This window comes from Coffea arabica, chromosome 3e, assembly GCF_036785885.1.
Source record: "Coffea arabica cultivar ET-39 chromosome 3e, Coffea Arabica ET-39 HiFi, whole genome shotgun sequence".
Lineage (NCBI taxonomy): Eukaryota > Viridiplantae > Streptophyta > Magnoliopsida > Gentianales > Rubiaceae > Coffea > Coffea arabica.
The window spans coordinates 34,719,429-34,732,692 of NC_092315.1; positions in this window are offsets into that span (position 1 = coordinate 34,719,429).

A 13,264-nucleotide genomic window follows, 5' to 3' on the forward strand; every position below is an offset into this window, starting at 1 on the left:
TTTCGGAATGTTGGCGGCACGAAATCCAGGCCCAACTTGATGTTTGTGAGGTTGGCGGCACGAAATCCAGGCCCAACGTGGTCTTTGAGATGTTGGCGGCACCAAGTCCAGGCCCAACGTGATCTTTGAAATGTTGGCGGCACGAAATCCAGGCCCAACGTGATAAAGTGATGTTGGCGGCACCAAGTCCAGGCCCAATGAGATCTTTGAGATGTTGGCGGCACCAAGTCCAGGCCCAACGTGATCTTTGAAATGTTGGCGGCACGAAATCCAGGCCCAACGTGATGATGTGAAGTTGGCGGCACCAAGTCCAGGCCCAACGTGATAAAGTGAAGTTGGCGGCACCAAGTCCAGGCCCAACGTGATAAAGTGATGTTGGCGGCACCAAGTCCAGGCCCAACGAGATCTTTGAGATGTTGGCGGCACCAAGTCCAGGCCCAACGTGATCTTTGAAATGTTGGCGGCACGAAATCCAGGCCCAACTTGATGATGTGAAGTTGGCGGCACCAAGTCCAGGCCCAATGAGATCTTTGAGATGTTGGCGGCACCAAGTCCAGGCCCAACGTGATCTTTGAAATGTTGGCGGCACGAAATCCAGGCCCAACGTGATGATGTGAAGTTGGCGGCACGAAAAACCAAGCCCAACGTGATAAAGTGAAGTTGGCGGCACCAAGTCCAGGCCCAACGTGATAAAGTGATGTTGGCGGCACCAAGTCCAGGCCCAATGAGATCTTTGAGATGTTGGCGGCACCAAGTCCAGGCCCAACGTGATCTTTGAAATGTTGGCGGCACGAAATCCAGGCCCAACGTGATGATGTGAAGTTGGCGGCACCAAGTCCAGGCCCAATGAGATCTTTGAGATGTTGGCGGCACCAAGTCCAGGCCCAACGTGATGATGTGAAGTTGGCGGCACCAAGTCCAGGCCCAATGAGATCTTTGAATGTTGGCGGCACCAAGTCCAGGCCCAACGTGATCTTTGAAATGTTGGCGGCACGAAATCCAGGCCCAACGTGATGATGTGAAGTTGGCGGCACGAAAAACCAGGCCCAACGTGATAAAGTGAAGTTGGCGGCACCAAGTCCAGGCCCAACGTGATAAAGTGAAGTTGGCGGCACCAAGTCCAGGCCCAACGTGATAAAGTGATGTTGGCGGCACCAAGTCCAGGCCCAATGAGATCTTTGAGATGTTGGCGGCACCAAGTCCAGGCCCAACGTGATCTTTGAAATGTTGGCGGCACGAAATCCAGGCCCAACGTGATGATGTGAAGTTGGCGGCACCAAGTCCAGGCCCAATGAGATCTTTGAGATGTTGGCGGCACCAAGTCCAGGCCCAACGTGATCTTTGAAATGTTGGCGGCACGAAATCCAGGCCCAACGTGATGATGTGAAGTTGGCGGCACCAAGTCCAGGCCCAATGAGATCTTTGAGATGTTGGCGGCACCAAGTCCAGGCCCAACGTGATCTTTGAAATGTTGGCGGCACGAAATCCAGGCCCAACGTGATGATGTGAAGTTGGCGGCACGAAAAACCAAGCCCAACGTGATAAAGTGATGTTGGCGGCACCAAGTCCAGGCCCAACGTGATAAAGTGATGTTGGCGGCACCAAGTTCAGGCCCAACGTGATAAAGTGATGTTGGCGGCACCAAGTCCAGGCCCAACGTGATAAAGTGAAGTTGGCGGCACCAAGTCCAGGCCCAACGTGATTTGGAATGTCAAGAGAAGGGGGGAACAGAATGATGCGCGGCGTGCATTGGAGCTTCGCCCACAAGAAATCAAATTTGATTTTTCAAGAAACAAGAATTTGAACTTGATTTTTGACTTTTTGATTTGATTTTTGGTTTTTTCTCTTTTTTTCTTTTTCCCTTCTTTTTTCCCTTTTTTCAAAAATTTTAAAAAAAAATAATTTGCCCCAAGTGTAGTGTCCATTTTTCCTCCTCTTTCTTCGCTTTCTTCGGCATCGGCTTCCCACGTTGTCAGATGCTTTTCGTCGACTTCAACTGTGAATACCTGCACAGGGCTTACGTGCACTCAAATGAGCATGACTGATTTGAAAAAATGCATTATTTTGATTCTTGGACGAAATCCTCAATTGGACTTAAAAATATTTGCCCCTGTGTGGGGTTATTTTGCGAAATTTTGCAAATAAAAATTTTGCCCCAGTTTGGGCCCATTTGATTGCAAAAATTGGTTTAGATGATTTCCCATTTACTTGAACAAAGAAAAACCGCACTTTCTAAAATTTAGAAAAGAGTGCACATACAACAATGTGAAGAAACTTTAATCGTCAAGTTTGAACTCATGCAGAAATTTCATGATGAATTCCTCGAAATAACACCAAATTTAAGAAGATTTCTTCCTTACTTTTAGCATTGGTGCTTAGGGTAACGGGTCACCACTTTTGGTTGGCTCATCTTTTCAGAATCAATCAAGTGACTTTATTTTTGAAATGGCTAAGGAAATGGGAGATAAGAATCTGTCTCATTTTCGTGCCCCAGTTGTATGTAATCCATTCAATGTCACATCTTAGTGAAAGCAAAGAGTTTGCTACCCTTATCTTCAAGAAAACTTAGTCAACATACAAGCTTTCTAGGCTTGTAACGTATGGACAGAAGTGATAGCTAAACATGTGGAAACGGGTTATGCCCCTATGATCACAAATGATTTGATGAATTTCTTATGAGCATGATCCTCACTTTGGATTGTCATGAAAGAATAAGTCAACGATGGACTTTATTAGCTTGTAATTTGGCTTGAAAACGATAGTTTAAGACTTTCAAGGATATTGCACCATAGATCGCATTTTTCCAAAATTGCCCCTATTTTGAAATCAAAAGATCTCAGACTTTGTTTGCATTTTTCTCATCACTCACCGGAGACTTCAGCGTCGAATTTTCTGCATTTTCTTGCATTTACTTTTCTTGCTTTGCTTTTTGCCTCTTTTCCAAAAAGACCCTCGAGCTGATGGGTTTTCACATGGTGAGTAGCGTCAACCTCATACTCAAGCAATTCAGAAATACAGCTAAAATTTTCCGGCATCAGAAATTTTCTTGACAGGGCCATTGCAAAGAACAGGAGTCAGGACTTTCGGCTTTGTAATGGGGTCAGGTGGGGTGCTTAGAAAAGTTAAGGCCTGAAAACGGATTTCAAAACTGGTTTGAAGAATCTGAGATCGCATTGTTGCGTCAACCCTATTTTAGGGTAAAATCAGAATTTGCCTCAGTTTTTGCTCAATTGAGGCTTTTCACTTTCATTTCCTTTTTCCTTTTGACTTTTCGGCCTTTTGCCATTCTTTTGAACTTTCACAAAATTTGCCCCAGTTTATTTTTGAACTGAGGTTCTCTTTTCTTCCTTTGTTTTTGATCTTGTTGTTTTTCACTTTTCACTTTTTGAAATTTTCTTTTCAACTCAAACTCGCCCCCAGTGTGGGGTTTGCGATTCTCAGGGGTTGCCAAACGACATAATTTATTCTGATGGCTCAAAAGGGATAACTAGGGATAAAGTGTTCGATTGGAAAAGAAGATGGCCTGACTTGTATTCCATTCCTTACAACAACTCTGAAAGGAAACTTTCGTTAATGCGAAATTTTTTGCATGTATCTGAATTAATTGACTGAGGAAAACCCTTGCTCATCCATATTTGTGAAACATAGGCGATTCACATGGACAAAACCCTTCCTTTTCTTTTTTCAAACTTGGAACCCAAGTGGAATCAAATTTCCCCAATTTGCAGTTCCCTCCTTATTCTAGCATTTTTGCTTTTTCCCTTTTCCCTTTTTTTTTTTTTTTTTTTTTTTTTTTTTTTTTGAAAATTCTCCAATCCCCCTCCCCAATGTGGGGTACGACCATGAGTGCATTAGAAAAGAACCACCAATTTTAGCTCAAAATGGGGATGCAAGGGGTGATCAGTGTTTAGGTTGTAGAAACGACGGCCAAAGCATCATTCTTACACCTCATGACAACCAAAGTAACGAAACGGTTATTGAAAATCCATTCCCCTATTTGAAAATTTTCCAATATAGGGTAGTGATCATTAGGGCTCTTATCTGAAACGAAATTATTCTTTTCATAGGCTCAAATGGGAGAGCAAGTGATAAAAATCTGTATAGATAGTGAAACAAATGCTCAAAGTATCACTCCAAATTTTCCAAACGAATAAGGATGATGCACATTTTTGCTTTCACTTAGATGTGATTGAATCGATTAAACACAATGGATATTTTCAAGCAAAGATGGCCCCAATTTGCGATTTATCAATCAATGTGACTGATTTTATTTTGGGGTTCAGTGAAGGAAAAAAGATATCTCATTGGGCCTTCTGAATGACCTCTTTTAATTCTGAACACTCTTATTGTGAATTTTCAGGTCGGAGGTTGAAAAAAAATCCCAATTTAGTCTTATTTCTTAAAATTCATCATGCAATCTCCAATGAATAAGAATAAAGAATGAAATGTACATAAATATACACAAAACAATGATTGTCCAAAAAGTTTATTGCTGAAAAAGTTTGAAACAAATTTTCTCATTCAATTACGATACAAGTGAGAAGAGAGAAACTTGTAAAGAGCTCCACATATACACTTTTTGTCTCCTTTTCAAATATACAAAATTTCCCTTTGGAAAACAATTACAACATCTATCAGAGGGTTTTCATCGTAGGATCCGCCCAAGAATCAAATAACACTTGTAATCTTCAAACTTTATTGGATTAAAATTATCATCAGATATAGAAGAACATTTTCGTCTTATTGAAATATTTTTATGAATGCAGGGGAGGGGGGAAACAAAAGAAAAATACCCCGAGTTAGTAGGCAAAACTGCAAAATCGGTATGCATGTCCTATGGGAGAACCCTTTTATGCCAAGGGTAGGCCTAGCATGAAAATGCAATCCTCCAGAGCAGGCACTATACAATACCTGATGGATCCAATCAGCTCATGGAGTGAAAAATAATTTTGAAAGAATTTGGTCAATTGGGGTGACGAGAGATTTGTCAAAATGAGGACAACGTTCGAATAGATTGATCACCTTTGATTTGCAAAACGCATGGGTTTGACCTTGACGAACTCCTATCGAAGAGATTGGAATTCGTTGATAAAATTTCTCAGTGAATTACGGGTCAAAAACCCTAATTGATCAAGTGATTGGATGCAATGGACGGTTTTCTTCAAAATTGACTAGATTTCCCAATTTGGAATTCGACATTGAAATCCTAATTGGTCAAATGAAATTGACAATTTATTGAAAATCGACCGGATTACCCTAAAAGGGAAATAGGTCAAAAAAACGGCTCGGTTGCCCTAAAAATGGGTAAATTGGCCAAATGAATGAAATTGAATTTGATTTATTCAAAAATCGGCCGAATGACCCTAAAAAGGGTAAATTGGTCAAAAGACCCTAAAAAGGGTAATTTGGTCAATTGAATTGATAATTTATTCAAAAGCGACCGAATGACCCTAAAAAGGGTAAATTGGTCAAAAGACCCTAAAAGGGTAAATTGGTCAAATGAATTGAATGAAATGAATTTATTCAAAAATGATTAGATTGAACTAAAATTGAATGAATTGGAAAAAAGTGGATTGGATAAGATGGATGATTTGTTCAAAAATCGATTGAATTATTCGCCCACTGGGTGGTTTCAAGAAATCATTACAATGCCTTGGTCTATGAGCCTCTAAAATCAAAATTTGGCCTCTATATTTATCGTCTCAACAATGAGGAATCATTTGTGAATTTTCTTCGAATTAATGTCCTTTTACGCAAGGGAATTTTACCAATTTTGAGAAAATGGCCAAAAAGTGATTATTAGATGCTCATATTCCAAAAATTGCTTCATGAAAATGATCGGATCTTTACCTTACCTTGTGCACTACCCCTTCGGATGATACGAGAAAGGTAAACGTGCAAGTCTCATTTGGATTATACATCCGAGACATGGGGTGGTTTATTCCTAACACGGGATCCCCTAAATGGCATTCCCTTTCTAGGGTTTATGCGTGATGCCAGTTTATTAAAGCAATGTAAATATGCAATAAATATGGCCTAGAGGACAAAATAATGCAACGGGGGGAAAGGGTCTAAACATGAAATGTATTTACTGAAAGGTAAGTGCAAAGACTGAAATTTAGACATGTGAGCTATCTAGTGGGTGAGTCACTAAAAGAGTGCCAAAGAGGCCCCTTATTGCTAAGGCACATGAATGCAATCCAAGAAAACAAAAAAAATGGTTAGTGCAATTGATAGTACACATAACACATTGGGAGCAATTAAGAAAAGAAATACAATAAAGCAAGTAAAAGGGGTGGAACCCCTTCCCTCGTGCCTAATGTGCTTAAAATAGGGTGAGGCTGACTCTAGCCTAGGTCATTCTAATATGGATGCATGAGGCTGGGGTTCACTAATGCCTAGACTCGATAAAGCTTCGGCTCCCAAGCCTTCAGACCTAAAGGCGAAGAGTCATCACTCCCAGGGCCTTTGGTCGGTGGCTCGAGTGATCCCTTAGGTAGCGCTATGGGCGCAGAGCACACCATCCGCCTACCCAAGGCAATCGATCCTAGTCCTACAAGGCGGTGTGGGATGGCGCCCACGAAAAACAAAATAAAATGGGATAAAGCAAGTAAATATGCACGTATGAAGTGTTCCCCTATTTTGAGGGAAGGGGTTGAGAACCACGCGAGGCTCTAAAGGTGACACACCCCCTCCCAAGTGCAATGCAAGCGCGAGATAAATAAGTAAACATACATCCAAACATACATTCATGAGTCGAGGGATTGGTTTGAGACGCGAGTGATGCAAAATCCTAAAAGGGAAAAAAAAAAATGCAACCCTAAAACACCCAAATGTAATATATGAAAAGGTTAAAAGAAGGAAAAGGTTGATTAAATCAAATTTGCTCGGACTCTCGAATGTCCCCAGTGGAGTCGCCAACTGTCGCGCCCCACTTTTCGATCGTCGAATGTATGATGTGTGAAGTGTGGTGTGAACGTATGCAAAATAAAAGTAAAGGCCATGGGACTTTGGAAAGCGACGATTTGGCCAAAAAAATAGTTTTAAAAAGGGTTTTGAAATGAAAAGTTTGGAGTCGCCACTTGGTAATGGTTTAAGGTGTACCAAGTCACCCAAGAATGAGTTTTAAAGTCAAGTAGTAATAAACCCTTTTTAAAACGACTCCTAGTCTACGTAAACCAAAGAAAAAGGTTCGGGAGTCACGTTTGACAAAGGGGAAGGCAAGGATAGAATCCAAGGCACCCCTTTGACCTAGCCAAGGCTAGTTGCGTTGATTTAATCAAAGATTTTCTTGTTTTAACCAAAGAATTTATTACATTTGAGTGCCCTACATGAATGCAAACCCTAGACCTAGGGGAATTGGGGGAAATTTCCCTTCAAAGGTTGAGTGGTGCCAATCACATTAATTGTGAAGCCCAATATTAATCCTTTGAAGAAGTCACGAATAATGCAAGTGGGATGCAAATGAATGAAATGCATGCGTGCAATGTGAGGACATGAGTTTGAAAAAGTAATAAAAGAAAATAAATATGTAAATGAAAGTGTGCACGTGAGTGGGCAATGTACGGTATGTGAAATGGTAATATGAAGTGCATGTGTGCAAGTAATGATAAAAGTGTTCGTGTGCAAGTGAAGGTAAAAGGGTTCGTGTGCAAGTGGAGACAAAAAAGTGTTCGTGTGCAAGTGAAGGTGATAAAAAGGTGCATGTGTGCAAATGAGACAAAAAGTGAAAGTGTAATGATAGAGTGGATTGAGAGTGCGTGAGCCTAGGGAATTCATGCATATTGGGTACGGGAGACCTAAATCGTGACTTGATTTTCCCTTTGATTAGAAGGCGAAACTAGCGTGCTAAGGCTATCGAGTAGCCACACTCGCTCGTTTCCCTTTTCAAGAGGGGACTCTCAAGCAAAATGAACCCTATAGCTAGTATGGGATGCAAAACCTAAGAATGAGGGGAAAGGGGGTTCGAGGAGCATGCCAAGTGATAAAACTAAGAAAAAATGCATGATATGTGGTGCACAGGCAAATAATGCATTAGTGAAAAACAAAGGAAAAATTCTATTGGGTCTAGCGTTGGACTAGCCCTTCCTATGAATTCCTAATGAAATAATGAACCACAACTAGCATTGGACTAGTGTGGTGACGTTCGTCCATCACATTCATTCATGCTATAGAAAGCGAGTAGACATGCCAAACACTTATAAGCACATAGCACATAACATTTAGCATGCTCGACTAGATGCAAAGCCCTAACAAAGCAAATTAACACGTAGTAACTAAGCATGCAAGACACATAAGACAATTAAAGCCCTAACTATTACATTTGCTAGCTAGGCACATGACTTCGATAGGTCTTCATTGAATGTTCCTCCAAACCCTATCTATTACATTAGGGAGACCCCACTACAATCTAAAAGGGGGAAAAGAATAAAATAATTAAATCCCTAACTATTACAAGCCAAGAGGTGTACACATACCCCATAATGAATAACTTAAATAAAAAGCAAAAGTAAGTAAAAAAATGAAAAGAATTAAAGAAAGGCAAAGAAAGCAAAGTAGACAGGCATATTCACATAACACGTAGGAGCACGTAGGAAAAAATAAACTCAAGAATATAGAAGTTACCTCCCTCGCAACGGAAATCGAGTAAATGAGATATTAGCTTCAAAACAATAAAAAGGTCAAGGTACCAATTTATTTGGCAAATAATCACAAAGGATAAAAAATAAGCATGAATTTGAATCAATTAAATCATGTCAACAATTCACATTTAAGAAGTCAAGAGAAGAAAGGACCTGATTGCAAAGATTGACAAAGTTTGGAGGTCAAAATTAAAGAAAAATAAAGTTCAGGGACCTATTTGCAATTAAAGCAAGGACCGAATTAAAAGAAGTTGAAAATGTCCAGGGCCACAATACAATTAGGGAGAAATTCAGGAACTGATTTGCAAAATCGTTTTCTGGTTTCTTAATGGACCAAGCCATTGGGCCATTTCCTTTATTTGTTTGGGCCAAAGCCTTACAAGCCCAACCGAAAATCCAAAACAAAAAGGGAATGGGCCATCTTCACCTTTCTTGGGCCAAGATAACTTGACCCAATCGAAAGTCCAAGGAAAACAAGTGGGCTAGTATAATATTTTGACCCAAACATTAGCCAACCAAAAAGATGGGCCTTGACCCTCTAGCCCGAACCAAAAAACCAAACAAAATAAACTAAAACGACTTTCTTAAACCCAAACAAAAATAACCTCTTAGCCCAAGGCACTTGTTTCATTAAACCCAACATGATAAAATCAAAATAAATTATTGAACCACAATTAGAACCTACAAACAAGAATTAATCTAGTAAAAGGACTATTCATGCTTATTAGAAGATGATTTAAATCTAGAAGGGAGAAACAAACGCACTTTTTCCACTTTTCGGGTCATATCAGAACAAGGGGAAGCTGAGGGGTTAAAATGCAACAAGAGCAGGGACCTAATTGAAGGACTTATGAAGGTGTTGGAGGAAAAATTATGAAGTCCTAAAATTCTGGGGTTAAATCATAATGGAAAGGGAAATTGAGGGACTGGAATCATGAATTTAATCAAGCAATCCTCTTCTTCCCAAATTGGCTCAACGTTCGCTGCTATTTCATTCCTCTTTGCAACCAGAAAATTCAACTTCGGACTCCAATCAACAAAACAAAACAAAAGCAAAACAAATGACTCTCACATGAATCCCCTCGCACGCCATTTTATGTCATGAATTTAAATCCATACAAGAGGAACACCAAACAAACGAGAAGCGGAGCAGATTGCCAAAACAAACGGACGCCCAAACAAACCCATTCGAATCAATTATTTTGACAAGCATGAAACAGTCGAACGTATATAAATCAGAAATTAATCCATTCTTCAGGCCGAACTTTCATTGAAGCATTCTGTCGAACAACAAACAGCCATTAAAAAACTTCACCAATTTCTCGCCCAATTGACATGAATCAGCACCCAAAATTTCATCAAATGCAAGAAAACTCCAGTCCAATCGACATTCAAAGCATACATACTTCCAATTAGTGAATAATTCAACAGAGAAATGGCTACAAGCCACAACGTGAAAAATAAAACACGCTTCGAAAACTTACATGAAAACTGAAATTTGAAGGATGATGGTGGCTTACCGTTTGTTTCTTGGTAAAAATTTTGCGGGTGCTGATGTCGGATTTGGTTGCTTGGGCGGGCGGTTGGCCACTTGTTTGTGCCGGCAGAGGGCGGAGCTTGAACTATGATGGAAGAAGCGATGAAGCTGGCGTCGCGCGTGACGGAAGAGGGCGGCAACAGCTTCCCGCGAACGGCAGTTCCAGCTGCTCTGCTTCCTCAGTCGCAAGCTCTTTGTCCGCTGCTATCCTCTCTTTCTCTGTTTCTAATTTTCCCAGCTTTTCCCTTCATCCGCCGCCCTTGATTTTTCTCCTCCTTTTCTGATTTTTCCTCCTCGGCTCTCAACTCTCTCGGCCCTCAACCGCAGCCGTTCTCCCTTTTCTATTTTTTCCACTCTAGCTTCTCCCAGCCGAAGCCTTCTTCTCTTTTCAGATTTTTAGCCTTCCCCCCAGCCGTTCTTTTTCTCCTTTTTTCCGCTATCTCTCCGCTGTTTTTCTTAGCCCACAGACTCTCCCCAGATTTTTCCCTACTCTCCCCTCCTTTTTCGATTTCGTTTTTCCTCTCCCCTTTCCTCCGAAGCCCCCTCCCTGTTTTTTCTCTCTTTTTGGCCGTCAGCCTCCCCTTGGCCTCCACCAAGTGTGTTTGACACCTACCCCTATACACTTGTCCTATAATTCTTTAGACACTTGTCTAATGATTGTTGTGTACACTTGTTCAACATGCCCACTTCCACCTATTTTGCCATTTTCATTTTTCTTCAAAAATCAATGAATGATAAATTAACAATTTTCAAACCAAATTTAAGAGAATTAAGGCCACTTTTATCATCTTACAAAAATAAAAATGATGAATCTAACCCAATTAAATTAAAAAAAAAAATAATAATAATAAATAATAAATGATAAAGATGAAATTTAAAAATAATCAAAATTTGGTGTCTACATCACACTTATTAATACTAGGAAAAGAAAAAGATATAGGAAAGAAGGAGACAGAAAATTAGATTTTCCAAAGAAAAAAATAAAGAAGAGTCTAACATTATCACATTACTATTGAGGATTAGAATTGGAATTGAGTGGTAAACAGGAAAGTAAAATAATAAAAATATTTAATTCTTTCTTATTTGTATTTTTTTGAAAAAGAATTGAGCTCTCTCTCTCTCTCTCTCTCTCTCTTAATCTTTCTATTTTTTTAATATTAATAAGATTGTCAAAAAAAAAAGAGATTAATATTTTGACTTTTTGTTTTCTTGACACTAAAAAGAAGAAGAGCCACTCTAAATTTTTTTATTTTTTTATTATACAAAGAGGAGAGTAATTTCTTCTAAAGTTTTTTAACTTGCTAAGTTGATCTAACAATGGGATAAATTGTCTGAAAACAAACTCAATGGGGTAAATTGATAATGATACAATAGTTTATGGGAGTAAAGTGATAATAATTTTAAGTGTTAAACATGTCTTTTCACTTTAATTAACAAATTCCGTTAAGTTTGACAGTTAGTCTCAGAGGTAAAGTAACTAAAATATAACATTAAGGGGATAAAGTGAAAATAACCCCTTTTGGATATGTGATTTTCATAGCGATGAGTTTCTTAAATTATCAGTCAGTTATTATTAATCATGTGGTAAATGTCAGTGGTAAATTTGAGATTTGTATATGTGATTTTGTAGGAGAGTTTATTATCCATTAGTTAAAATTTTGAAATTTTGATTTTATGGGTTAGTGGGTCACATAAATTGAAAAGTGGAAAGGATAAGGAGAAGCGATAAGAATTACTGAATTAAAATAAATCTAAAATTTTAGTAAAAAGAGATTCAGATTTCTGATGCTTGTGAAGGCTCCCCATCAAAAACCTTTTTATATATATAAGAATTAACCACTCTTGAATTATTTTTTTTCTTCAAAAAAATTTATTTATTTATTTATACCTTTATAATTAAAGTTGATATTTGATGTTTTCAGATGTTGTATATTTAAATAGTTGGAAATTATTTTGAACATAACATGTTAAGATAGTTTTGTTAGGAAAAATTTGGTGCACCCCAGGAAAAAAATCCTAACTCCGTCACTGATTGAAATGCTTGTGGGTGAGATTCGTCCATGGTGAGAGTATGATATGTAGTCTTTTTTTTCACTGTATTTGATTTGTATGGGTGAGAAATGAAAATAGATTAGTGATCGTCAGTCTTGTGAATGATTATAAGAGTAAAATATATTATAACAATGAGGTATGTAAAATTGTGGAAATTGTAATTCAAATGGACTCCTAAATTTTGGATATGTGATTTTCGTAGAGGTGAGTTTCTTAAATTATCAGTCAGTTATTACTATCAGTCATGTAGTAAGTGTCAATGGTAAATTTGGGATTCACATATGTGATTTTATAGGGATGGTTATTATTCATTAGTAAAAATTTTAGAATTTTGATTTTGTGGATTAGTGGATCATGTAAATTGAAAAATGGGAAGGAATAAAAAGAAGCGATAAAAATTACTAAATTAAATAAATCTAAAATTGTGGTGAAAAGAGATTCAAATTTCTGACGTTTGTAAAGGCTCCTCATCAAAAACCAACCCTCTAATACATATAGATACAAGATAGATACCTTTTTTTTAGCCTAATGAGCATACTCATTTGCCAAGAATTTTCAGCCTTGGAGAGCTTGTCACCTCTCCACGTGGCCTCGCACCAAGGAATGTTAAAGTGACTCGTGCTATCCCTTTATCTAGTGTTGAATATATAAATAATACTTCACTTTGTGACAAAATTTCAAATTTTCTATTTTTATAGAGATGTATCATATTAGTTATTTACACAATGACAACAACTCTTCATGACTTTTCTCCGGTCACATCTTTCTTTACTATACTACTAGGAGGTATAACACGCGCGATGCGCGTAGGTACCTAAAGACAATATGCCCTGCCAAATGTGCGGAAGAAAGTGATTAAATTTTGGTGCATTCTTCTTTTATCCAGCATGGCACGCAATTTTTTTTTTTGTATATCAGTATGAATATGCGTAGCAGGCCTTTTTTCTGTATTGAATAGTAATGTTGTAATCGCTTTTATACATTGAAAAAATCAACTAAAGATAAACACGACATCTGAAAAGGCAAAAGTAAG